Source organism: Rhinoderma darwinii, chromosome 2 (genome assembly GCF_050947455.1).
Source record: "Rhinoderma darwinii isolate aRhiDar2 chromosome 2, aRhiDar2.hap1, whole genome shotgun sequence".
Classification (NCBI taxonomy): Eukaryota; Metazoa; Chordata; class Amphibia; order Anura; family Rhinodermatidae; genus Rhinoderma; species Rhinoderma darwinii.
In genome coordinates, this window is record NC_134688.1 from 22677930 (window position 1) to 22703161 (window position 25232).

General features: G+C 41.8%; 1 protein-coding gene across 5 annotated transcripts in view; it reads left to right on the forward strand.

Moving 5' to 3' along the window:
• The first annotated feature begins 2411 nt into the window (after positions 1-2411).
• The window catches only part of FAT3 (FAT atypical cadherin 3), a 542685-nt gene continuing 519864 nt past the window's right edge, over positions 2412-25232 (forward strand). For 4 of the 5 annotated variants that reach the window (XM_075851461.1, XM_075851464.1, XM_075851463.1 and 1 more), the window contains exon 1: positions 2413-2597. The gene's annotated coding sequence lies outside the window, so the exon portion shown is untranslated. Of the gene's footprint in view, positions 2598-25232 lie in introns of all 5 variants that reach the window. The other variant, XM_075851466.1, reaches the window with a different exon arrangement.

Genomic DNA, 25232 nt, shown 5'->3' on the forward strand with positions numbered 1-25232 from the left:
ATCTGCAGCGGAAACTTTCTGCCACGTCTAAACATGCCCTTATGCTTCACAAAGATTCTCTGCTTCTTTGTCCAGCCCGGATTCCAGGGATGACGTTTCATCCCGTGTGACTGCCGCAGTCAATCGCAGGCCGGATACACTGTGTAGTTTTATGCAGCATTTCCGCCCTGTGTGAACATAGCCTAAATAACAATTCTAATAATAATAATAATCGCTAGTAGTGGTAAATTTCCCTTCAATATAAAGGCTTCCTTCCTTTGACGCACACCAATGACCAGGGCCGGCTCCATGAGTGGAATCCCCAGCCAGAGCGTTGACAGCGCTCTTGCCGGGGATTCCGGTCCTAGAGAGAGACCCTGACTAGGATCGGAATCCCCCAGAGCGTTGCCGATGCTCTGGCAGGAGATTCCGTTACTAGAGGGAGCCCCTGATGTCCCTGTCTATATATGGACAGTGACACCAGAGGCTCCCCTAGGAGCGAAATCCCCGGCTAAAGCATTGCCGATTCCGTTCCTAGAGGAAGCCCCTGAAGTTACTGTCCATATATGGACAGTGAAGTCTGGGGATCCTCCTAGAGAGGACTCCCCGCCCCAATGGCGCTATCTAAAGTGGAGGTGTGGGGCACTATCTATAGGGGGCTGTGTGGCACTATCTACAGAGGGCACTGTGGCACTATCTACAGAGGGGATTGCGGAACTATCTACAGAGGGTTCTCTGCCATTATCTACAGAGCACTGTATATATGGGGGCATAAACAGGACCTAACTTCTATATGGGGGTACAAACTGCAGTTTTCTGCAGTTTTACTGCCGCCGTGGGTCCCCCTTCACAAAGGGGCCCACTAAGTCGGTGTTGCCCAAGGGCCCACATAAACCTGGAGTTGGCCCTGACAATGATTAAGCACTTCATACACAGCACCACATGTGTACATAGACACTGCCATACATTTATGGAGAAAACTCAGAACCTGGCTGTATAAGTCCTGAGATTCCGCGATCACTAGTGATCGGGGCGTCAACAAGGAGTGGGGCATTGCGAATTTGGGATTACTGAGGCTGACGGTTTTAGGCTTCATTCACATGACCGTATTACAGCCCTGTACACCCTTTATGTTGTATGAAGCCATAACCCAAAAAGTGTACACAGGGGACACAGTACAGCCTCCTGCTCATGGCTCTATTGTGTGAATGAGACCTAATAATAATATTGCTGAGCCCAACAAAGACCCCTAAAGCTGCCCTGTCCTCTGGTATACCCTATAACTGCTGCCTGGGCATCTTATATAGGGCTGTAATGCATTGGAATACAGAGGTATCAAAATGCAAGATAATAATAAAAAAATAAAATAATAATAATAATTAAATTATGGGAAAAATAAGTCACTTGAAGCTTAAAAAAGTAAACAAAATAGAAAAAACCCATCTGCGTTGTGGTATTTCATGTTCTAGTCAGTCAGAGAAGCAGAACAAGGGAATGACGAACGCAACACGGACACCACCGGTGGTCAACAGAACCCTTTGACTTTAATGGGTTCAGTCAGGGGGTCCGTAGTTTTACGGGAAACAATAGCACAGCATGCTATGCTATTGTTTCCGGTAATCTATGTTGGATCTGCGACGGAGGCCCCCAATGAAGCTTCCGGCGCAAATGCAAACATCCCCTAAGACTGGATTCACACACAGTGTTTTGCTTCATTTTTTAATGGCATTTTTTGTAGCGTTTTGTGGTGTTTTTTAAGTGCGGCCAGACGCTACATTACTGTCTATAGTAAAATGTCAAATGCACAACACTCCGTTTCGATTTGTGGCGTTATTTAAAACAATTTTGCGATCAGTGGCGTTTTTTTCCCAGCGTAGCATGCTCTGGGTATGGCGTTTTTTCAGGTGGTTTTTGCATAGGCTTCTCTATAGGACTTCAAAAACGCCAGAAAAAAAGTATGTACAAAATGACACCATATAAAAAACGCCTTAAAAAAATGCATATTTCATTTTAATAACACTAGTGTTTTTAGCCGCGTTTTTTAATTCTGTTTAAAACGCCAGAAACTTTGTGTGTGTGAAGGAGTCCGAACGCTATGACCTTGAGACAAAAATGTAAAAAATTGGCTGCGTCCTAAAGGCCAAAACAAGGGGTTAATAATATTAAAAAACATTGACTGCACTATATTATAGGCTATACGCCGCCCCCGTCTCTGCTTCGCTGCCTGCACAGAACCAGCACTAATTCTCTGCCCGCTTCAGCCGGTGCCCCCCATGCTACCAGCTTCCCAGACTAAATGAAATAAAAGTGCAAGGTAGTGCAGGCAGAAGTGTCAGGAAGAACAGAGGGAGGAATAGAGCCCAGGCAGGCTGCAGGCAGGCAGGGTTCCCCAGTAGGCTGCGCTGTGACTTGTGGGCGGCTGGGAATTGTCTTCTAGCAGAGAGGCAGGGATAGATAGGATCAGGTTCCCAGTCCATAGGCAGCCACAGCACAGGGCTGGATGTGTGAGCGGAGCTGGGCGGCAGCATGCTACTACTCTAATCCCTGTCTTTCCTATTCCATATGGATATGATTCAGGAGCCCGCAGCACATCTGTACATGCAGCGCCGCCTGCCAGGGTTAGTGCCACTCTCATTGTCCCTTTTGTCTATTGTGTGTTCTTGCCTTGCTGACTGCTAGTAGTAGAACTTGCTGCTACCTTGCTCTTGCCTGAAAGTTTGTGGCTATGTGAACTGAGGACAGGGAGTAAGGGAGGGGGTCATTTTAATTAACTTTGCTACAGATGAGTGTGTCAACCTAGCAGAGCTGAGTTTGTCATGGGGCAAATGTGTTATTTGGGATTTTGCACAAAATAAACAGTTACATGACCCATTCAGCTCTACTACATCTGTACAGGCAGGTGTTTGCCAATGCATAGGAAGGGATCACATAGTCCGAGTGTATTCTGTAGATGCATTGTATCCTTATACATAGTATATATTAGGGTGCAAAGTATGGCATAGGTGCCTGGCACCAATGAAGGTTGGCTGTAAGGTTGGTATTTGCATGCCCGTGATTTACAGTAGAGCCACATGGCTGCCCATATAACACACATGGTGGCATTGCATGACAGATGACGGTTGCATATCCCGGCTTTTTCTGTTCCATTAAAGCGTGGGAATCCCATTGGTGTTATGGGCAGCGGTGCTGTAGGGGTTAAATCCCATTACAATGCCCGTCCTGTAATGATGTCTGTAGTCAGCGCTGTATTTTATTGTGCCTGAAGCATTAACTGTCCAATAGAAAATGCATTTTCATTGCAGAGTCAGACCCCGGTGTGATGGGAAAGTTTCTTCGGTCTGGTGGGTGACTGATGGCTGTCGGTGCCCATGTTACACATGAGGATTGTTAATTCACAGAGGGCATTGAGATTTAGTGAACTCATGACTTTTTTTTGTCCCTTGAGCCGCCTGGGTAGGCGCAAATCTGCATGCAGAGCATTGGATTCATTAGGTGTGCCCGTTGGGTCATTGGCACATCGTAACCGGAGGCTCCCTCCTCCTTCCTATCACAATGCATGGTCCATAAAATAAAGTCCTAAATAAAGACAGGGACCAAGGTTATATTTTTATTATTATTTTATTATCATTATTATTATCATTATAATAATAATAATAATAATAATAATAATAATAATAATAATAATAATAATTAATAATAATTTAATATCATTGTTCTTTACATAGTATCAGATAGATAGATAGATAGATAGATAGATAGATAGATAGATAGATAGATAGATAGATAGATAGATAGATAGATAGATATGTGATCGATCGACAGAACATACAGACTGGCAGATAATAAATAGAGGGTTTCCATGGGTGACAACCACTAGTAATACCCTTTACAGTGCCACCCAGGTCTTGGCATATACATGTGAATTATTATGGTTGTATCTTTTGGACTCTGTGTGTCAGTTTCTACTGCTGCTCTTGGATTATATTCATGAATCAGGAGGCTCATGATGAACAGTGTTATAGGTCTTCAATAGATGTGGTAATTGCTGCAATGGATGAAATTGTTGGAGATCACAGAAAAAAAAAACATTTATTACCCGTATTGTTGAAATCTTTGGAAGCCAACACTGTGTTTATTAAGGTTAGAACCTTGAATGACATATAAATCTGCATTGTTATGATAGCTTTTACACACCTTCTGTATTGTTTATGTGTCAGTCTCTACTGCTGCTCTTAGATTTTATTCATGAATCAGGACGTTAAGGATGAACCGTGCTACAGGTCTATAAGAAGTGCTGCAGTGCATGAAATTGTGGGGCACACAGAAAAAATGATGACTTCCAGTAATGCTGAAATCGATAACAGATATGACAGATTTCATGTCATAAGGGTTGCACAAAGACAATATAAAGCTGCACTGTTTTGTGTCAGTCTTTACTGCTGTTCTGGGATTATATTCACAAATCATCAATCTCAGGTCCACGGGTCTGTCATAGATAGTAAAGCGCTGCAGAGCATGGATTACACAGACAAAAAGGATTATCACCAGTAAAGCTGAAATCTATAGGGGGCTCCTGGAATAGGTTATTGAAGAGTTAATGCATCGGCTCAGTTTTTTTTAATATGCAACCAGAAGCCAAACCTGCTGGTGTGTACACGGCTCTGGGACTTCATTTAATTCAATGCTTTGCCCATGTATTCAAGAGGATTAGGAGATGTCTTTGGAAGCTTGCCCCATGTGCTACAATGCTCTGTAACGTTTTTGTGTTGGGCTCCGGGAGGGGTAAGATGGTTGTTACAATGTATTGCTGCCCGGTTGTAACAGTTGCCCCTTTAATGAGAATTGGGAGGGGGGGGCATAAACTTTCCTACCTGCTCATTGACTTAAAGTCTTTTTTTCTCCTGGTGTCGTTGCATCTTCCATTCATTCCCCGAGCTTTGATTCCCCATTGGAAGTAAGAGAAGTGATTCCTTGTGAAGGAGACGAGGAGTTGTCCCCATGGAATGTGTGACAATAACAGAGCTCGCTGTGAACTTCGGTCTGGATCCCTCACCGGTGCCAAGTGCATGGGAGAAAGCAAGAATCCTCGGCGGGAATCCGTTACGTCGTCCCATGAAAATGCACTTTTTTTTCTCTTTTTTTCAAATTTAAACTAAAGCCTTTGTGCCCGCTAATCGTTTTTCCGGATGCTGCCAAGAAAAACAACTTCTCTCGCTCTTTTCACAGGCAGTTTCTACGGTTACGGGTGTAATTCGGAGAAGAGAATGTGAAGAGTGATCTAGTAACAGGACACATTCTCTCTCGCTGGGTAATGCCTGGGATGGATCTCAGCTCTGCTACATCAACCTTCCTTATTATACTTCATCTCTGTATGGGGATTGTTATATAGAAGGCTCTGAGGCTATGCAGACAATAGAGTTTGGTGTGCTGCCTCCGCCCCCATATTCCAGGCAGGGATGGACAACTATCTGGCAGGAGAGGTACCATTAGTGACCTCCATGGGGAGTAGATGCCCGACGTATGGTGAAAACACATGTGCTGGATACGGTAGGCAGAGCTGGACCAAGGTACTTGGAGGCTCTTAGAGAAAACTTAACCTTTATTTGGAAGGAGGAAAAATTTGCCTAATAGACTAATGCCAAATAGCAGTGCCATATAGTGCTCAAATAATAACGCCATATAGTGCTCAAATAATAACGCCAGAAAGTGCCCAAATAATTCCGCCATGTAGTGCTCAAATAATAACGCCAGAAAGTGCCCAAATAATTACGCCATATAGTGCTCAAATAATAACGCCAGAAAGTGCCCAAATAACAGTGCCAAACAGTGTCCAAACATCAGTGCCATACTGTGCTCAAATAATAACGCCAGAAAGTGCCCAAATAACAGTGCCAAACAGTGTCCAAACATCAGTGCCATACTGTCTTCAAATAATAACGCCATATATTGTCCCAATAATAACGCCATGCAGTGCTAAAAGTTATAGTGCCATACAGTGTCCAATTAATAATACCATACATTGTTCAAATAGCAGTGCCATATAGTGCTCAAATAAAAACGCCATATAGTGCTCAAATAATAATGCCATATAGTGCTCAAATAATAATGCCATATAGCGCCCAAATAATAACACCATATAGTGCTCAAATAATAATGCCATATAGTGCCCAAATAATAACACCATATAGTGCTCAAATAATAATGCCATATAGTGCCCAAATAATAACGCCATATAGTGCTCAAATAATAACGCCATACAGTAATCAAGTAACTGTGCCATACAGTGCTCAAATAACAGTGTCATACTTTGCCCAAATAATAATGCCATATATTACTCAAATAGTAATGCCATACAGTGCTAAAATTATAGTGCCATACAGTGTCCAATTAATAACACCAGACCGTGTCCAAATAGCAGTGCCATATAGTGCTTGAATAACAACGCCATATAGTGCTTGAATAACAATACCATATAGTGCTTGAATAACAATACCATAGAGTGCTCAAATAACAGTGCCATACAGTGTCCAAATATCAGTGCCATACTGTGCTCAAATAACAACGCCATATATCGCTCCAATAATAACATCATGCAGGGCTAAAAATAACAGTGCCATACAGTTTCCAATTAATAACACCATACAGTGCTCAAATTACGGTACCATGCAGTTTGCATTTAACAGTGCCATACAGTGAACAAATACTAATGCCATACATTGCTCAAATAATAATGTCATACAGTGCTCAAATAACAAAGCCATACAGTGCTTGAATGACACCATTCACTGCTTAAAATAAGAGTGCCATACAGTGAACAAATACTAATGCCATGAAGTGCTGAAAAAATAATGCCATGCAGTGCTCAACTAATAATGTCATGCAGTACTGAAATAACAATGCCATATAGTGCCCAAATAATAATGCCATACATTTCTCAAAAAGTAGTGCCATACAGTGTCCAAATAACAGCGCCATACAGTGTCCACTGCAACAAATTTGTGGTAAAAATGTTGACTTTTTTACTTTTCTCGTCAACTTTGGAAAGTGAAGAGAAAAGAGTGGAGAGTCACTAACTGAGTTCTCGTTGGAATCCGGCGCAGCTATTCATTACTTGGTGGGGCAGTCATTTGAATAGCTGATATGCAATACTAAATTTCCCCTGTAGTGGCCGCTGCAGGGGAAATGTATGGCCAATCGCAGCTTCTGCAACCGTAGCTGATCGCTAGGGGTTTCTGTTGAGACAAATTTGCCACAAATCTCACCCTTTGCACTACAAAGAGTTAAATCCACAATTAAAATCTGAAGAATGCCCTGAATTTCGTGCAGTTTTTTTTTCCATTACATGTGGATGGAATTTTGAAAACAGAATCTGCACTGAAAATCCGTGACATGTGAACTCATTTTGTGTGAATTTATTCCTGGTGGTTCTCTTGCCCTTACAAGTCGGTCTCATATACTTTTCTTTTTCCATCCGATAATCCAAAATATTTGATAATCTGGCACCTATCAGGTCCCATTGATACCTAATTAAAGGAGTTATACTGTATATTTTATATATTTTTCAACAGTAACAGTCCAAGTTTCAAAATAAAAATAAAATATCCCTATAAAATTTTTGGATTTTGCTGTTTTTTTTTTTTTTTGTTGCTGTTTTTTTTTTTTTTTGTATTTTTTGGGTTTTAAAGTATTACACTGCTCATCTCTGCCACTCTTGCCTGGGTGTAAACCCTAATCCTTATACAAATGCCAAGCAGAGCTCCTGAATAAATAATGACAAAGATTTCGTTCTTCTCCCCCCCTTCCTGTAAGCCGTGCGGCTGACAATATGAAGCTTATGAATATGATCTTTTTTATTATTATGATTCTATCATTTGAGTTATTATTATTTTATGATTCTTTGTCTGTATCACTAGAGACATAACTTCAAGCTCCTGGGCCCCAAGGCAAAATCTGTACCAGGGCCCCTCACCGACCATGTGCTATTTATAATACAGGTGACTTCCTATGTAACAGAGGGGCCTTTGGGCCCCCCTCTGGTTCCAGGGCCCGGGTGCATCTGCTACCTCTAGACCCCCTAAAGCTATGTCCCCGTGCGCCACAAACCCAGGCAGTAATATGAGGCCACAAAGGCAAAAACCTCTTCACCCAATGCCATACTGTAAATTTTTGGAATTGATCATGTTTTCATTGCTCGGGGGTGTTATTGCGGGCGGATTATAAAACTATTTATTACAGAACCTCTTGTGCTTTGGGGAAGTTCATTATTTCTCAATCACTTGGACCCTTCTGTTATAAAAAAAAAAATACTAAAAAATAAAATAAAAAAATAAACCGTGGAATAGGATTACATTTCCATAGTTACGTGCGATGCCACCGATTACCAGGCAGAGCTGACTTTTATTTTGAAGAGCCCAAAATGCTGAAGTGGTAAGATTGTCGCCTTCCATAAATTAAACATCGGCGGCTTTTGATGGAGAGTGATGCTGTGTGGGGCGGCTGCCGGATTTCTTACAGGCTGGAGATTAAACTGTGTTTGAGGGAAAATTCTTTGAAAATCACCCAGAACGGGAAGCAGTGTGATACAGCTGCGGAGCTCAGATGTAAATGGCAGCTACTATAGCGCTTCTATGTATGGGGGAGGGGAGGGGGCTCAGACTATTTTTGTCTCCTTTTTCAGTTTAATATATGGCTCTAAACACTCAGCAGAATCCATCAAATATTACTTTACGCACAGGGAGTGTAAGTGATACACAGCGATAAACTGGGGGTATAACACCATATACAGGGGGTGATATAAATATTTACTTTAATATCTATCTCATATCTCTATCTATCCATCTATCTAGCACACAAGAAAAGGGCAACAGTACACTGTGAACACTAATGCCACCTATGCCACTAAATATAAATAAATATGTATTACTGCTGAATCTACTCACAATAATGAGGTTATATCTATCTTCTATCTATCTATCTATCTATCTATCTATCTATCTATCTATCTATCTATCTATCTATCTATCTATCGATCTATCCAGGGCCGGCATCAGCACCCGGCGGCACGGGTGCTGACGCTGCTGTCATCACGGCATCACTGTCCATATATGGACAGTGATGTCAGGAGGAGAGAAGGAGTTCAAGGCAGAATGCTAGCGGCTCTGTTCCGGGACTCCGTCTCTGGGGAAGCCCCTGACATCACTTTCCATATATGGACAGTGTTGTCAGGAGCAGAGCAGTGTCCCAGGAAGAGTGCTAGTAGCGCTCTGCCCGGAACTTTGGCCCTGGGGTTGCCCCTGACATCACTTGCCGTACATGGACAGTGATGTCAGAGGCTTTCCCAGAGCCGGAGTACCGGAGCAGATACTTTTACTAGCACTCTTCCCGGGACTTCAGCTCTGCTCCGGATATCACTATCCATATATAGACAGTGATGTCAGGAGCAGAGCAGGAGTCCCAGGCAGAGTGCTAGCATTGCTCTGCCCGGGACTATGGCTCTGGGGTTGCCCCTGACAACACTGTCCATATATGTACAGTGACGTCAGGGGCTTCTCCTGAATCGGAGTCCCCAGCCAGAGCGTCGGCAATGCTCTGGCTGGGGATTCCACTCCTAGAGGGACCCCCAAAGGTGCTACCTACAGGTGGGGTGGCTGTGTGGCACTACCAGGGAGGGTGGCTGTGTGGCACTACCAGGGAGGGTGACTGTGTGGCACTTCCAGGGAGGGTGGCTGTGTGGCACTACCAGGGAGGGGGGCTTTGTGGCACTACCTTGGAGGGGGGCTGTGTGGCACTACCAGGAAGGGGGGCATGAAGTGAATTTTTTTGCCATTTTATTGCCGCCGTGAGTTCCCCCGCAAAGGGCCCTACTAAGTCTGTGTCGCCCAAGGGCCCACATAAACCTGTAGCCGGTCCTCCCTCTATCTATCTATCTATCTATCTATCTATCTATCTATCTATCTATCTATCTATCTAATCTTTCTCTGGTTTACAATTTTTACCCCTAGTGGTCTAGTATATATATGGGTCTGTATGTGAATGTGTCTTGTGCTTGTATATAAGTGTCTTTTATGTATTTGTATGTCCTTGTGTGTGTGTGTGTGTGTGTGTGTGTGTGTGTGTGTGTGTGTGTGTGTGTGTGTGTGTTTTCGTATGCATGTCTATATATTTACCTTTGTGTATATATATATATATATATACATTTGACTGTTTGTCTAAGTATCTGCCTTTATGTATGTACAGTATTTATGTTCCAGTATGTGCATGTCTATATATGTGGTTATTTTTTGGTTTGCAGAGCGCAGCAATAAAGAATCCCGCACAACCTAAGGCCGGCCCCGGTAAGGTTCACACGTAGTATAAGCAATGAAGAATTCTGTGTGGGAATTCCGCATCATTTACAGTAGCAGCAAAGTAATTGAGATTTTGAAAATCTAAGGCCCACTAAGCGATACAAACATGCTGCGCATGTCAATTTATGCTGCAATATTGTTGTTTTTCTGTTGAGACAAAAGTCGCAACTCAGAAAAAAAACCTCTACAAAGAGCGTCTCACTCTGGAGGACCCGACATGTTCATACATTACATGGACAGCTCATTGATTTCAATGTGAACTGTGTAATGCTTTGTTTCACCTGTGGGGGCACTGCAGGGAAATTTAACACTTAGTGACTGGTTCCTGCACTGGCAGCTGCTCTAGATTGTCCTATTTATTGACTTATTTTTGGATTTCTCTCATCTCTTTCTTTGTGTCATTTTGCTAACGTTGCATTTTTCAAACACTGAACTATAGACCGGAATAGTGATATGGAAACAGCATCCAATTTACATGGAAAAATATATCCTAATTAATGGCCCCTGACGGCAGTGACTCCGGGGTGTAGCGAGGACTCAGCTAGCCATTAAATGCATTCTTTTATTAGTGTGCGGTTTTCTTGTTAACGTGATTTTTTTTCTTATTTAGAGCCAATTAAAATGCATGTAAGCAATGTGATTGGAGCGTTTGTAAAGTATTTCCCTAGAGGTTCCCATTATTGGAAGTGTAGGATTCACGGGCCGTGTCCTCTTTTATACATGGGGGACGCCTGTCTAACATGGATTACATCAACGTTATATACATAGCGCCAACATCTCCCGCAACGATGAGGATCGCAATCTGATTGACTTATCTTATGCAATCACCAATGTCATAGGAAGAATTTTAATATGTTTTTGTGTCTATCTAAAGACATTAACATACAGATGTAGCAGAGCTGAATGTGTCACTTGGGCCTCCATTTCTGTTCATTGTGGTAATATTAATGAGGTAGTATGAGATTAGAAAAATCTGTTTGTTTGTTTTTTTTTACAACTATTGGTGCGATACCTCAATAATTTTTATGTTCCAAAAACAGCGCCACTCTTGTCCATAGGTTGTGTCTGGTACTGCAACTCAACCCCATTTAAGAAAGCTACAATACCAGACACAGCCTATGAACAAAAGTGGTGCTGTATCTGGAAGATAAAAAATATTGAGGTATAGCACAAAGAGCATTGTAATAAAGGGTAGCAACATACAAAGAATCAGATCAATGTTGCAGCAAGTATTACGGGGGTGAACATCCCCTGTACACATACCTACGTGCGTTGTATATTTGCTACTACAATATTTTCTGCTATATAAAAAATTGTCTGCTATATAAGAAAAACTGGGATTATAATTGCTTTAGAACTCAGCTCTGCTATATCTGAAAATCCCAACATGGCTATGTGCGAAGAACTCAGCTCTGCTGTATCTTAAAAACTGTATTTTAAGATCTCAGCCCTGCTATACCCCCAAAAAAATCCCAGCTCTGCTTTTTGTTAAAAAGTCAGCCCTACTATGTCTAAAAACCCCAGCTCTACTATATAAAATAAAACCTCAGACTATGATACGGTAGCTTTAGAACTCAGCTCTGCTATATCTGAAAATCCCAACACTGCTATATTTAAAAAAAACTCCACTCTGCTGTATCTTAAAAACCCATATTTGCTATACTCTGTATTCTATGATCCCAGTTCTACCATACCCCAAAAAAATAGCTCTGCTTTATGTGAAAAGTCAGCTCTGCTATATCTAAAAACCTCAGTTGTGCTATATCTTCAAAACTCAGCTCTGCTATGTGCTGATTCTTCAAAACTCAGCTCTACTATACCTAGAAGCAAACCTCCATTACACCTTTAAATATCTCAGCTCTACGGCATCTGTATTATAAATGTGTTTGTCATTGTGTTTGTGTTATTAACCTGTTCATTGCCGGGCTTGGCCTAATTACATAGGGAAAGAGGCTTGTTTATTGCGCAGCCAGTTAGGGCTTGTGCTACTTTGCAGTGATTGGGAAAGATAATTCTGTATCTTGAGGGCAATCTCACAAATCCCCATTTATAATCTGAACCTAAAATCATTAAAATGTTCTGCATATTTGTGCGAGTGGAGGAATGTGTAACCAGGATTTCCTACAATGCCGGTAAATAGGTGAGCTGTGCAGCTGCCCTCATACACATTAGTATTCATAGCATAAATGTTACTCTGCTACATCTCATCTACACGTATTCCACAGCGCCGGCCCCAGATTATAATCACATCAATCCCTGGCCCCAGTGGGGCTCCCAATCTAATCACACATAAGGGCCCGTTCCATAGGAAGCCAATGAAACCAATATGTTTTTGAAGTATGTGACAGAATCATCCCCCTCTGCATCCGAAGTATCCAGGATCAGCATTCTGGGACAAACTATTATAATATACAGATGTAGCAGAGCTGACATTGACATTTTTCAATAGAGTCAGGAGAGCGGATTATAATTTAGGCAAAAGTGCCAATTGCCTCCTGGAGTCTACTTTTATGAGCCACCCTGTCCCCACAACACGTCTCCTGCATTAAATTTCCTCCAAAGAGATGTGCCACAACAAGCATATGTCTTGACATCGGGTGTGGCATTGTTGTATGGGCCCCATATAGCAGTATTAGGGTATGTTCACACGATGAGAGGCATTTACGTGTGAAAAGACAGACTGTTTACAGCTGCCTCGTTTCACACGTAAATGCTCCTCCTCGTAATTTACGAGGCGTCTGTGACGCTCGTAAATCTTGAGCTGTGCTTCATTGAGTTCAATGAAGAACAGCTCAAATTACGTGGCAAAGAAGTGCCCTGCAATTCTTTGCCGAGGCAGTCAATTTACGCGTCGTCGTTTGACAGCTGTCAAACGACGACGCGTAAATTACAAGTCGTCTGCACAGTACGTCGGCAAACCCATTCAAATGAATGGGCAGATGTTTGCCGACGTATTGTAGCCCTATTTTCAGGCGTAAAACGAGGCCTAATACGCCTCGTTTACGCCTGAAAATAGGTCGTGTGAACCCAGCCTTATGTGTTCAACATTGGTCACTATTATGTAGGCACTGTATGGCAGAGTTATGTGTATAGCGTTGGTCACTATTAGGCTGGGTTCACACGACCTATTTTCAGACGTAAACGAGGCGTATTATGCCTCGTTTTACGTCTGAAAATAGGGCTGCAATACGTCGGCAAACATCTGCCCATTCATCTGAATGGGTTTGCCGACGTACTGTGCAGACAACCTGTAATTTACGAGCCGTCGTTTGACAGCTGTCAAACGACGACGCGTAAATGGACTGCCTCGGCAAAGAAGTGCAGGGCACTTCTTTGCCACGTAATTTGAGCTGTTCTTCATTGAACTCAATGAAGCACAGCTCAAGATTTACGAGCGTCTCAGAGCATCTCAGACGCCTCGTAAATTACGAGGAGGAGCATTTACGTGTGAAACGAGGCAGCTGTAAACAGTCTGTCTTTTCACACGTAAATGCCTCTCATCGTGTGAACATACCCTTATGTAGGCACTGTATGGCAGAGTTATGTGTATAGTGTTAGTCACTATTATGTAGGCACTGTATGGCACTGTAATGTGTTCAGTGTTGGTCACTATTATGTAGGCACTACATGGCACAGTTATGTGTATAGTGTTGGTCACTACTATGTAGGCACTGTATGACACTGTTGTGTGTATAGTGTTGGTCACTATTATGTAGGCACTATATGGCACTATTATGTGTAGAGTGTTGGTCACTATTATGTAGGCACTGTATGGCACTGTTATGTGTTCAGTGTTGGTCACTATTATGTAGGCACTACATGGCACAGTTATGTGTATAGTGATGGTCACAATTATGTAGGCACTGTATGGCACTGTAATGTGTTCAGTGTTGGTCACTATTATGTAGGCACTGTATGGCACAGTTATGTGTATAGTGATGGTCACAATTATGTAGGCACTGTATGGCACAGTTATGTGTTCAGTGTTGATTCCTATTATGTAGGCACTGTATGGCACTGTTATGTGTATAGTGTTGGTCACTACTATGTATGCACTGTATGACACTGTTGTGTGTATAGTGTTGGTCACTATTATGTAGGCACTATATGGCACTATTATGTGTAGAGTGTTGGTCACTATTATGTAGGCACTGTATGGCACAGTTATGTGTTCAGCTTTTGTCACTATTATGTAGGCACTGTATGGCAGTGTTATGTTTATAGTGTTGGTCACTATAATGTAGGCACCCTATGGCACTGTTATGTGTTCAGTGTTGGTCACTATTATGTAGGCACTATATGGGCCGGTTATGTGTATAGTGTTGGTCACTATTATGTAGGCACTGTACGGCACTGTTATGTGTATAGTGTTGGTCACTATTATGTAGGCACTGTATGGCACTGTTATGTGTATAGCGTTGGTCACTACTAGGTAGGCACTGTATGGCAGAGTTATGTGTATAGTGTTGGTCACTATTATGTAGGCACTGTATGGCACTGTTATGTGTATAGTGTTGGTCACTACTATGTAGGCACTGTATGGCACTGTTATGTGTTCAGTGTTGGCCGCTACTATGTAGGCACTGTATGGCACTGTTATCTGTTCAGTGTTGGCCGCGCCACTGTATGGCAGTGGTATGTGTTCAGTGTTGGCCACTACTATGTAGGCACTGTATAGCACTGTTATGTATATAGTGTTGGCCGCTACTATGTAGGCACTGTATGGCACTGTTATCTGTTCAGTGTTGGCCACGCCACTGTATGGCAGTGGTATGTGTTCAGTGTTGGCCACTACTATGTAGGCACTGTTATGTGACACTGTATTATACTATTAATATGCTCACTGAATGGTTCTGTTATTAGACACTGTCTAATTAAATTATTTATGCACTATGTGGCATAATAATCCTGGGAGGTGTCCCCACTGTTTTCTAGTGAACGAGCAATAGCAAATAGGGACATGGTAATGGTAGTTTCACCCATAGCTTTTGTGGGAAAAATTTTGCGTTTTTCCTCACCTTTTTTCCAGATTTTTTTTTGCCCCAAAACTGTGCAGCTAGATGTTAGGTAATAGTCTATAGTGAAATACCAAACAATGTTTTTTTTTTTATTTATTTGAGGCGTTTTCTGGCCTTTTGCTGTGATTTTTGGGTCAGTGGCGATTTATCCTGAAAGAACAAAAAAGTTCCACCAAAAACTGTTGTAAAAAAATGTAATAAAAGACTCTTGAATCTTTTTTTACAAACAAATAACAAAATGCCCCAAAAAAAGTGTGTGAAGAAGGCATAAAACAGACAAAACTTGATGGCCAGGGTACTGTAGGAAATAACACATGATCTTGTTTTCAGATCAATGATAAACGTGATAAAATGGTAACGGTAACATCTGTGATCTGTATACAGGAACATGCAGGGAAGACACAGATTGTGCCCTCTCTGCATGACCTTTAGTGCCCTCTACCACACGGAATTCCTGCCAATTGCCAGAATTCCGAAGCAACGACTCAATATGGGCACTGAGTTAATAAACTGAACAATAAGGGAAAAGATAACATAAATAATAGACTATTGACACAGGGATCCCTATTTTTTGTGGGATGGGAAGAATAGTGTTGATATATACAAACATATTGGCTAATTTTGGCATCATGAGAAAAAAATGGGGTTCTATGTAAATTATATGACCATCCTATATATAGACCTACATGTAATAGTTTGCTCACATGATAGTAAAGGCAACAGTGCTCCCATCTTTCCCTGACAATGATTTCCTAATAAATTGTCATCCACTGTTCCCATAAGTACCCACCCCATATGTGACAGCCACAGTGCCCCCATGAGTGGCAGGTGTAATAAACGGGATCACAAAAGAGGTGGGGCTAATACAGTTGTGCATAAAAATGGGTGTTTATAGGATTTCTTGGGCAGGATATGGGTGGGGCTTAAAATGTAGGTCTTTTTTACGGGTGGGGCTTAGATTATTATTTTTGCGTCTTTGATTTATTGACCTTGTTTGACCTTGGCAGTGAAACTAATTCCCTATACTTCTATCTATGTATATCTTGAAATGACTAATAAATAGGTAGAATAGGCCGCTGCTATCTTGTTCTTCCGTGTATTGCGGATAATAAACAGTCTCTTCCATGTAATTGTCCAGGGAGCGGAGTTTCCTCCATATATCCCAGACTCCTCGCAGTGATTAATCTAGTCACGGCACTGTACATAGAAGCCCGGAACAATATGTGTAGACAGGAATACATGAGTAATGAGGAGACAGTGCTTAAAGACAAGGGAAAGGCTATCGAGAGGGATCCCTGCCCCGTATCGTTCACAACGTGTGATTAATCCTGCACAATGGGGATGAAAAACCAACTCTGAACATTTAGAATATTCTTAGAAATCTTCAACTCTTGAGGGTCTAAGTTAGAAGATAAAAGCCATTGTTTGTGGACGTATGAGCTTGAGGGGGCGGTGCATGACACAGGGTTTAAAGTACATCAAAGAGAAAATTCCTGTGTCATGCACCGCCCCCTTAGGCCCTAACACATCTGTTTTGTCTGGAGTGTTCCTTTAAATTGGTTTTCCCATGAGAGACATTTATGACATATCCACAGGATATGTCATAAATGTCAGATAGATGCTCCGTAACTCCCAACCATATAACCAGGAAGTGGCTGGGAGGTAGCAAGAAAAGACAAAGCTAGAACGGGGATTAGGGGGCCACGTTCTAGAGATAGGTGCGGGTCCCAGAGGTGGGATCTTCATCTATCTGACATTTATGACATATCCTATGGATATCACATTCCAACAAAAGGATACAAAACGTGTATGCAGGTGCAAGAACACCTGTGACTGCAAATATACAGCAAAAATGGCAACAGCACACTGCGAACACCAATGTAACCTAAACCGCTAAATATAAATAAATAGTCATTGCTGCTAAATATACTTCAATAGGGAAGGTCTTAGCGCACATTTTAATCAAAAAGTGTTTGCCCACCTGCCACAACAAGGCGTCCTCCATAGGTGGGGACCTACGCTCCACATCCTCCCAGAACTGGGACTAAGCCTACATATATCTGGGGATGGTAGGTACCAGCATTTTACGAATTAAAATTATGGAGGAAGCCTTGTCGTGGCAGGTGGACAAACACTTTTTGATCAAAATGTGCACTAAGAACCTCCCTATCGTAAGTAGATTTAGCATGTAATGCATATTTATTTATATTTAGCAGTTTAGGTTACATTGGTGTTCACAGTGTGCTGTCGCCATTTTTGTGTGTGCTGTATATTTGCAGTCACAGGTGTTCTTGCATCTGTATACACGTTTTGTATCATTTTGTTGGAATGTGCTGTTCAAACTTTTGTGTTGTTTATGTGATTCATACATGTGGGGTTAGTGGCTGCCTCCATTTTTTGATCTTGCACTCCTCCCATTCTGCCCTGGCTGATTTTAATTAGTTTTAATGCTGGTTCCTACCATCCCCAGATATATATGTAGGCTTAGTCCCAGTTCTGGGTGTATGTGCAGAGTAGGTCCCCACCTATGGAGGACGCCTTGTCGTGGCAGGTGGGAAAACACTTTTTGATCAAAATGTGCACTAAGAACCTCCCTATTGTACGTAGATTTACCAGTAATGCATATTTATTTATATTTAGCGGTTTAGGTTACATTGGTGTTCGCAGTGTGCTGTCACCATTTTTGTGTGTGCTATATCCTGTGGATATGTCATGACCATCTCTGTCATGGGAAAACCCCTTTTAAGTTCTTAAAGGGCCAGTCCAATGTTGATATTAATATCAGTAATTCCCTAAATATTTCCTAAATGAAATGGTCAAGACATATTTTGATTTTGATTTATTTTACAAAATAGCATTATTTTCATTTTGAATGTCCTTCCCATCAGGCTACAGGGTATAGTACAGAATTTTATTTCTGGTTACCTTTTTCTCCTATGCTCATTGGTGCCCCTGGTGAGTAATGCTACTGCCCCTTATGGACAAGGATATGAACCTTAAGAAGTAGGAAAAGTAACTGGGTCCGTGTGCTGCGCGTGATTTCCATGCGCAGCACACGGATGTTATTCACCTATTGCATAGTGCCTGAAGCATCAATATTTGCTCTACAGTTTATTCGTAAAGTTTACTGAGTGACCTAAATCAAGCTATGTGTAGCATGGAGAGGCAGCGTATTGTATAGCAGAAGTAACGTCCTGTGACTACTTAAGTACATGTAGCTTCATGTACTCAAATGGTAGTCAGACAAACAGGAAGTCAAAGGTTGCTAGGCAACCTGAACTCACACAAGTTGCAGACTACACCAAGGAAGAGAAATAAACATAGATCCTGTAAAGATATTTAATACTTACTCACTAAAGACATCGATGACGTATCAATAGGATAGGCCATCAACGTCCGATCGATGGGGTTTCAGTCGCTGTGCCAATTGCTAGAACAAAGTGGCCAAGTCGCTAGGAAAGCACCATGTCACTACATCTTCTGTTGGCTCCACTCATTTTGTCTTTGGAGGTTGTATGTTTGATCTTTTATAGTCAATGTATGATGAAAAAGAGCCATAGATAGAGCCCAGGCAGCTGCTACGGGGTTCATGGAGAGCGGGGACCCGGCCCAGGCTCGCTGTTTCCCTTATTTAAATGAATGGTGCTTACCCTCCATCCACAGGCCTACAACATTGACAAACAATAAGATGGGGAAATGAACCCAAGGAACAGAGATGAGGGGCAAACAAGTATCAAGTCCTCCTGTCCCAATGGTTAGGAGTGTGGTGGTGTTTTCCAATAATCTCTCCTAATAGTTCCCTTCACCTCTATGTATACTACTGCCCGCACCAATTGGACATTGATGGAATCACCCAGCGATATGTCACCAATGTCTTTAGGCCCAACCTAACTCAATCTAACCCTTAGGTTCTTAGAAATGCTCATGGGCCAGAAATCATGTAACAAAAAACTTCCCTTTGGTCATCGTCACACAGGGCGGATAGGCTTTGTAAAGGTACACAGCGTATCTATCCTGGGACCCACAGGGAATTCCGGCCGAAAAATCGCGCCACATTATGGTGCAGTTTTTTGGCCTGAGTCGCTGCTGCAGAAAACAGTGGTTAAAAAAAAGTTTCTACTTACCCTGTTCTCTGTTATCATAGCGACGGGTTCTTTTGTTTCTCGTCCAGGTCAGCCTCCTCGGATGACACTACAGCCCATGTGACTGCAGAAGCCTGAGATTGGCTGCAGCAGTCACATGGGATAAAAAAAAAAATTCTGAGTTGAGATTTTTGCTATTTGTTGGATGTTTTACCTCATTCAATTCAATGGGAAAAACCTGAAACATAAAAGCAGCAATTCCAAAGCATAAATTGACATGCTGCGAACTAAAAAATCGCACCGCAATTCAATTTATGAAAGTTTTTTCCAAAGGATAGGGATGAGATTTGTTCAAATCTCATCCACTCTGCTGCTATTGTAATACCTTGCAGATTTTCCGCAATGAAATCCATTGCAGAGAATCTGCAGTGTTTACCTGTACATGTGAACATACCCTTTAACTTACTCCTAAATGTCCTAACTCTATAGATCTGGCTCTTGTGATATCATATACATAGGCTAACGTTCCCTTTCCTTATGATTAATCTAAAATGCATCAAAAATAGTTTTATATACAACAATCCTAGGATAAAAAAAAATAAAATCATATTTTGGGAAATGGTCAATCTAAATTTTAACTTTGAAAGGATATATATAAAAAAAATGTGTATATGATGTTGAAAGTGAGAACGTTCTGATAGTGTGTCTACCATTGTCATTTCATTTACTTTGACTTTGCAATATACAGCAAAAGGAAGCTAAACAGAATTTGCTGTCAAGGGCCAGTTGCCAAAATATGATGTGTACTTGTCAAAAAGAAAAAAAATCAAAAACATTCCCCGTGTTTGAGAGATGTGAGGATACTGCAGGTAGAGCGATCCAGAAAATGAATTCTGTAGCTTTAGCTTTCTCTGGCGTCTATTGTCTGTATCACTGCTGGTTACGCCGTTGCGTTACGGACGTGCAGCGAATCTTAATGAGAGATAAACTTTCAAAACATTTTATGTCAGGTAAATGTGCCAATGATAAATAGGAAGTTATTATATTAGGGAATTTTTAGGTCTGGGGTGTCCCACGCCGTGCAGCTGGCGATTACAACATTTGCTGATCTTCAGCAGAACAAACTGAGCTGCATTCAATAAAGGGGCAGCACAATAAGAAGTCTTATAGATACGTGTTACATTCAGCTTCTTACGGGATGAAAAAGTCAGAAGATGGGCAAAAAAATTGAAAAAGGGGCATAGAGAGTCCAAAGGCGTAGCTAGGTTCTCCAGCACCCAGGGAAAAGATTCCGTTTGGTGCCCCCGAACCTCTTTCACGACATCTCCTTCCACCTCGTCATGTTTGTTTTCTCTACCAATCCATGAGGTGTCATTTTTTTTTCCACATTTTTTTTAATGTAACTCGAGCATAAAACCATTTGTACATTTTACATATATGCAGTACCAGAACAAGCTCATTATATATTTACAGCACCAGAACAAAGCTCATTACATATATACAGCCCCAGAACAAAGCCCAGTGTATATATACAGCCCTAGAACCAAGCTTGGTACATAAATACAACACCAGAACCAAGCTCATTACATAAATACAACACCAGAACCAAGCTCAGTACATATATACAGCACCAGAACCAAGCTCAGTACATATATACAGCAGCAGCACCAAGCTCAGTACATATATACAACAACAGAACCAAGCTCAGTACATATATACAGCACCAGAACCAAGCTCAGTACATATATACGGTGCCAGAGCAAAGCTCATTACATATATACAGCGCCAGAACCAAGCTGAGTACATAAATACAACACCAGCACAAATACAGCTCAATTTAGTGCAACCCCTGCTGTATAGGTTTGCACTAAATTTTATACAGCTCCCAGCATGGCTCAAACAATGGTAAGGCTATGCTGGGAGATGCAGTTTCACAAAAAAAAATCATACCACCTATCATCTCGCTGCAGATCATACAGTGACTACATTACTGATTAGAACCAGAATAAACATTTACATTAAGTGACTCACTGGTGACATCTCAAATTCTAGTTATTTTTCTCTTTTCTTCTCCATCCAGTCCAAACCTCTATGATGACTTCTCCTAGCCACAGCCCATTTCTGTAGTTTGCCGCTCAGATGTCTTCAGCTTCTCACTTTTCAAACATTTCTGCACCTATAAACGAAGATAAATTTCTCATGATGCCAGACACTACGCCCTAAATGTAAATATAATAGCACCATACACTGTCCCTGATTATAATAGCACCATACACTGTATCCCTGATTATAATAGCACCATACACTGTGCCCCACACACACACCATACCCCCTGTAGATAGTGCCCTACATAGATCCCCCTGTAGATAGTGACCCCCATGGAGCCCCTGTAGATAGTGTCCCACATATAGCCACCCCTGCAGATAGTGCCCAAATATTGCCACCCCCTGTAGATAGTGCCCTACATATAGCCCCCCCCTGTATAGAGTGCCCCACATATAGATCCCTCTTAAAATAGTGCCCTGTCAATCAGCACCTTTCAACGAGGCAAGCGGCGCAAAGAAACAATCGCGCCGCTTGAATCGTTAAAAGGCGCTGAATGCCAGGGCATTGGCTATAGTGCAGGATGGGGTGGCGGCGGCCTGTTTCAGTGGTGCTGCAGCCACCTCAGAGAGGCAGCAGGCCTGGCGCCCAACTTCACCTTCCCTCTTAGTTGCGCTTGGGGCACATGCCCCGCCTGCCCCCCCTAGCTATGCCCCTGGAGAGTCCCAGTTGTGAGGAAGCATTAAAGTGGTCTTCCTGTGACAAACATTGATGTCATAAAACTCTTAAGGCCGGGTTCACACGTAGCGTAAATAGTGCGGATTATCCGCAACTGATTTAATTGCGGAAAATTCACAGCATATTACAGTAGCAGCAGAGTGGATGAGACTTGAACAAATCTCATCAACACGCTACGTAAAAAAACAACCAAAAAAAGGTTCACAAATCAACCTGCGGTGCGATTTTTTTAATCTGCAGCATGTCAATTGTATTTGCGGAATCACAGTTTGCTTTTTTTGCGGGTTTTCCCCACTGACTTCAATAGGGAGGTTAAACCTGCAACAAATAGCAGCAGCGATTCCACAGCAAAAATCGAAACTCAGAAAATAAATCTTATACTTACCCAAATCGCTCTGCTCCTGCGTCCAGCCTGGCCTCCAGACATGACGTTTTATCCCGTGTGACTGCTGCAGCCAATCACAGGCTACAGTGGTCAGATGGGATGAAATGTCATCCCAGAGGGCCGGGCTGCAGAACGTCAAAGGAACGCAGCGGACAAATCCGTCCGAAAAACTGGACCACAATTTGGTGCGGTTTTTCGGTGAGAATTCCCTGCGGGCTCCAGGGCGGATACGCTGTGTACCTCTACGCGCGTATCCACCCTGTGTGAACATACCCTAAAGGTGGTGGTCCAACCACGAGGTCCCTTACTAAACCCAAGAACTCTATGCTCGATCCCACTGCAGAAGTCTAGGGGAGATAAGGAAACAGTCATATTTGGCTGTTCATACCCTACAAATACTGAGGTGGAAGGAGGGTGCAGGTCCTGTAAGTGGGAGTTTCCTCTTCTCTCTTGCTAGACGGTGGATAAAAAGAAAATTAACAAATTCTATTAAAACTTGAAATCAAAATGCAGTATCAGCATGTAGAGCGAAGACATTTAAGGTTCACCTCATGTCAAGAAAAACTAAAAGGCTCAAAAAAAATCGTTGTCTTACATTTAATTTTTTATCCTAAAAAAAAACAACTCATTCCTCAGGATTGTGATTTCATATAAGGCCTTTGCCACCTTTTGTCTGAAATTTTTTGGAAAATGGGAAATTTACCACAAAAACAATGCTACGAGAACATCCCCCACTACTGTCCGCCCACTTTAAGAAGTGCTAAGGTGGAAGGAGGCTGCAGGTCCCGTAAATGGGAGTTTCCTTCTCTCTCTTGCTAGATGGCGGGCACAGAAAAGGTGGGATAGGGAGGCCGCAATCTATTAGTATTAGTTCTCAACACATGTATCATCCCATTACAACTGCTAAGTATCCCAAAAATGGTGTACATGAATTCTAGACCAACCGTGTGGTCCTTCAACCTAATTTGAGATAAATTTATTAAATTAATTTGCCGCAGGTGGAACAATTCATTATTGAATCCGACTAAATTCTGAAGAAGGCTATTGATATATGTATTGATTTAGGACCCCAATATATTTTTTAAGGTTGTATTTTGTTTATCGTATTTATAGGGCCAGCTATAGATAATTGTAGATGTGTCTCACCAGCCACATTCTCATTGTCTTGTCGTCTCGCTTGGGACTTCTGTCTAATACATGAGGCTCATTCAAGGATAGAGATTGGAGAAAAATAAAAAAAAAGAAGAGAAAAATAGAGAGGGGTGTCCAAGGTCGGTCAGCTATGTCAACCAACAGGGAGGGGCAAGTCTAGGGGAGAATTTATGTTCACAGGATTTAAAGGAGTGGAGTCATATAGGGCAAAAACAGGACAAGCGGCAGGAAAGAAATGTAGGTGAGGCAGAGGGCATGTTGACATGAGGAGAAAATTGCTGCACTATACAAAAAGGAAAAGACAAAAGGAGCAGGTGGAGATGGGAAAAAGAAAATGAACGGATTCTATTAAAACTTGAAATCAAAATGCAATATCAGCATGAAGAGAGAAGACATTTAAGGGTCACATCATGTCAAGAGGAACTAAGAGGCTCAATAAAACTGGTTTTATTACATTTAATTTATTATTATCATAAAGAAAATCGCATGTTCCCCAGGATCGTGATTTCATACATGGCCTTTGCCACCTTTTTTTTGAACTTTTTGTAAACTGGTGGTCCGTGGTAACAATACATATAACTCTAGTACTGATGTATGTATGGGTGACGTGTTGTTCCCTCAGGGGCAGCATCTGTATAAAATTTTTGTATGGTCTTCCCGTATTTTGTGGGTCTTCTAGTTTGCTCTTAAAATTCAAAAAGTTTCTTATTTAATCTAGTGCTGGAGGCTTTTCCGGCTCAGTGATTAGTATTGTTACATTGCAATCTTATATTTAAGAATTTCATTGACTTTGAATTACTTTTCATCTTCTCGTGAAGCTTGGATAAGTTTGCTCTTGCAATTCAAAAATAAACTAATATGATTATTGTAGAGGAGGAAAGTTGGTTAGGGGTTAGTACAGTTGTTGTTCCACTTTTAGAGTATGGGTTCAAATTTGGGCAATGATTGCCTTTAAAAACATACTGATAAGGCCCTGAGGATAGGTCATCAGTATGTGATCGGTGGGAGTCCGACACCCGGACCCCTCGCTGATCAGCTGTTCCGGCTGCCTCCAGGTACCAGAAGCTATGCAGTGGTCGGTGCCATATATCTATACCACATATCTGGTAGGTGATTAAGAAGTAGAGGACAGATGGAAGAGAATATGACTTCAGGATCAGACTACAAAATGTCTGTTGTCTGTTACCATGGAGATGTATTGGTTTGCACAAGAGCTGTAGAAACCAAACGATAGGAAATATTTCATTAAGATCGATTGCAAAGTAGCTTCAATTTTCATTTTAGCTGCATTGGGACAATTAAAAAAACTACATATGGTCCATAGCCTTTAAATGATGTTCTGAAAATGCAATTCAAATATCTCCTAAATATTATAATACTGCCCCGTATTGATGGGAATATAATCGGAGAATTTTACGCCTGAATGGATTTGGCCTTTCAGGCTCATGCACATGACAAAGCCATAAGCACGGAGCCCTATGGCAGCCCA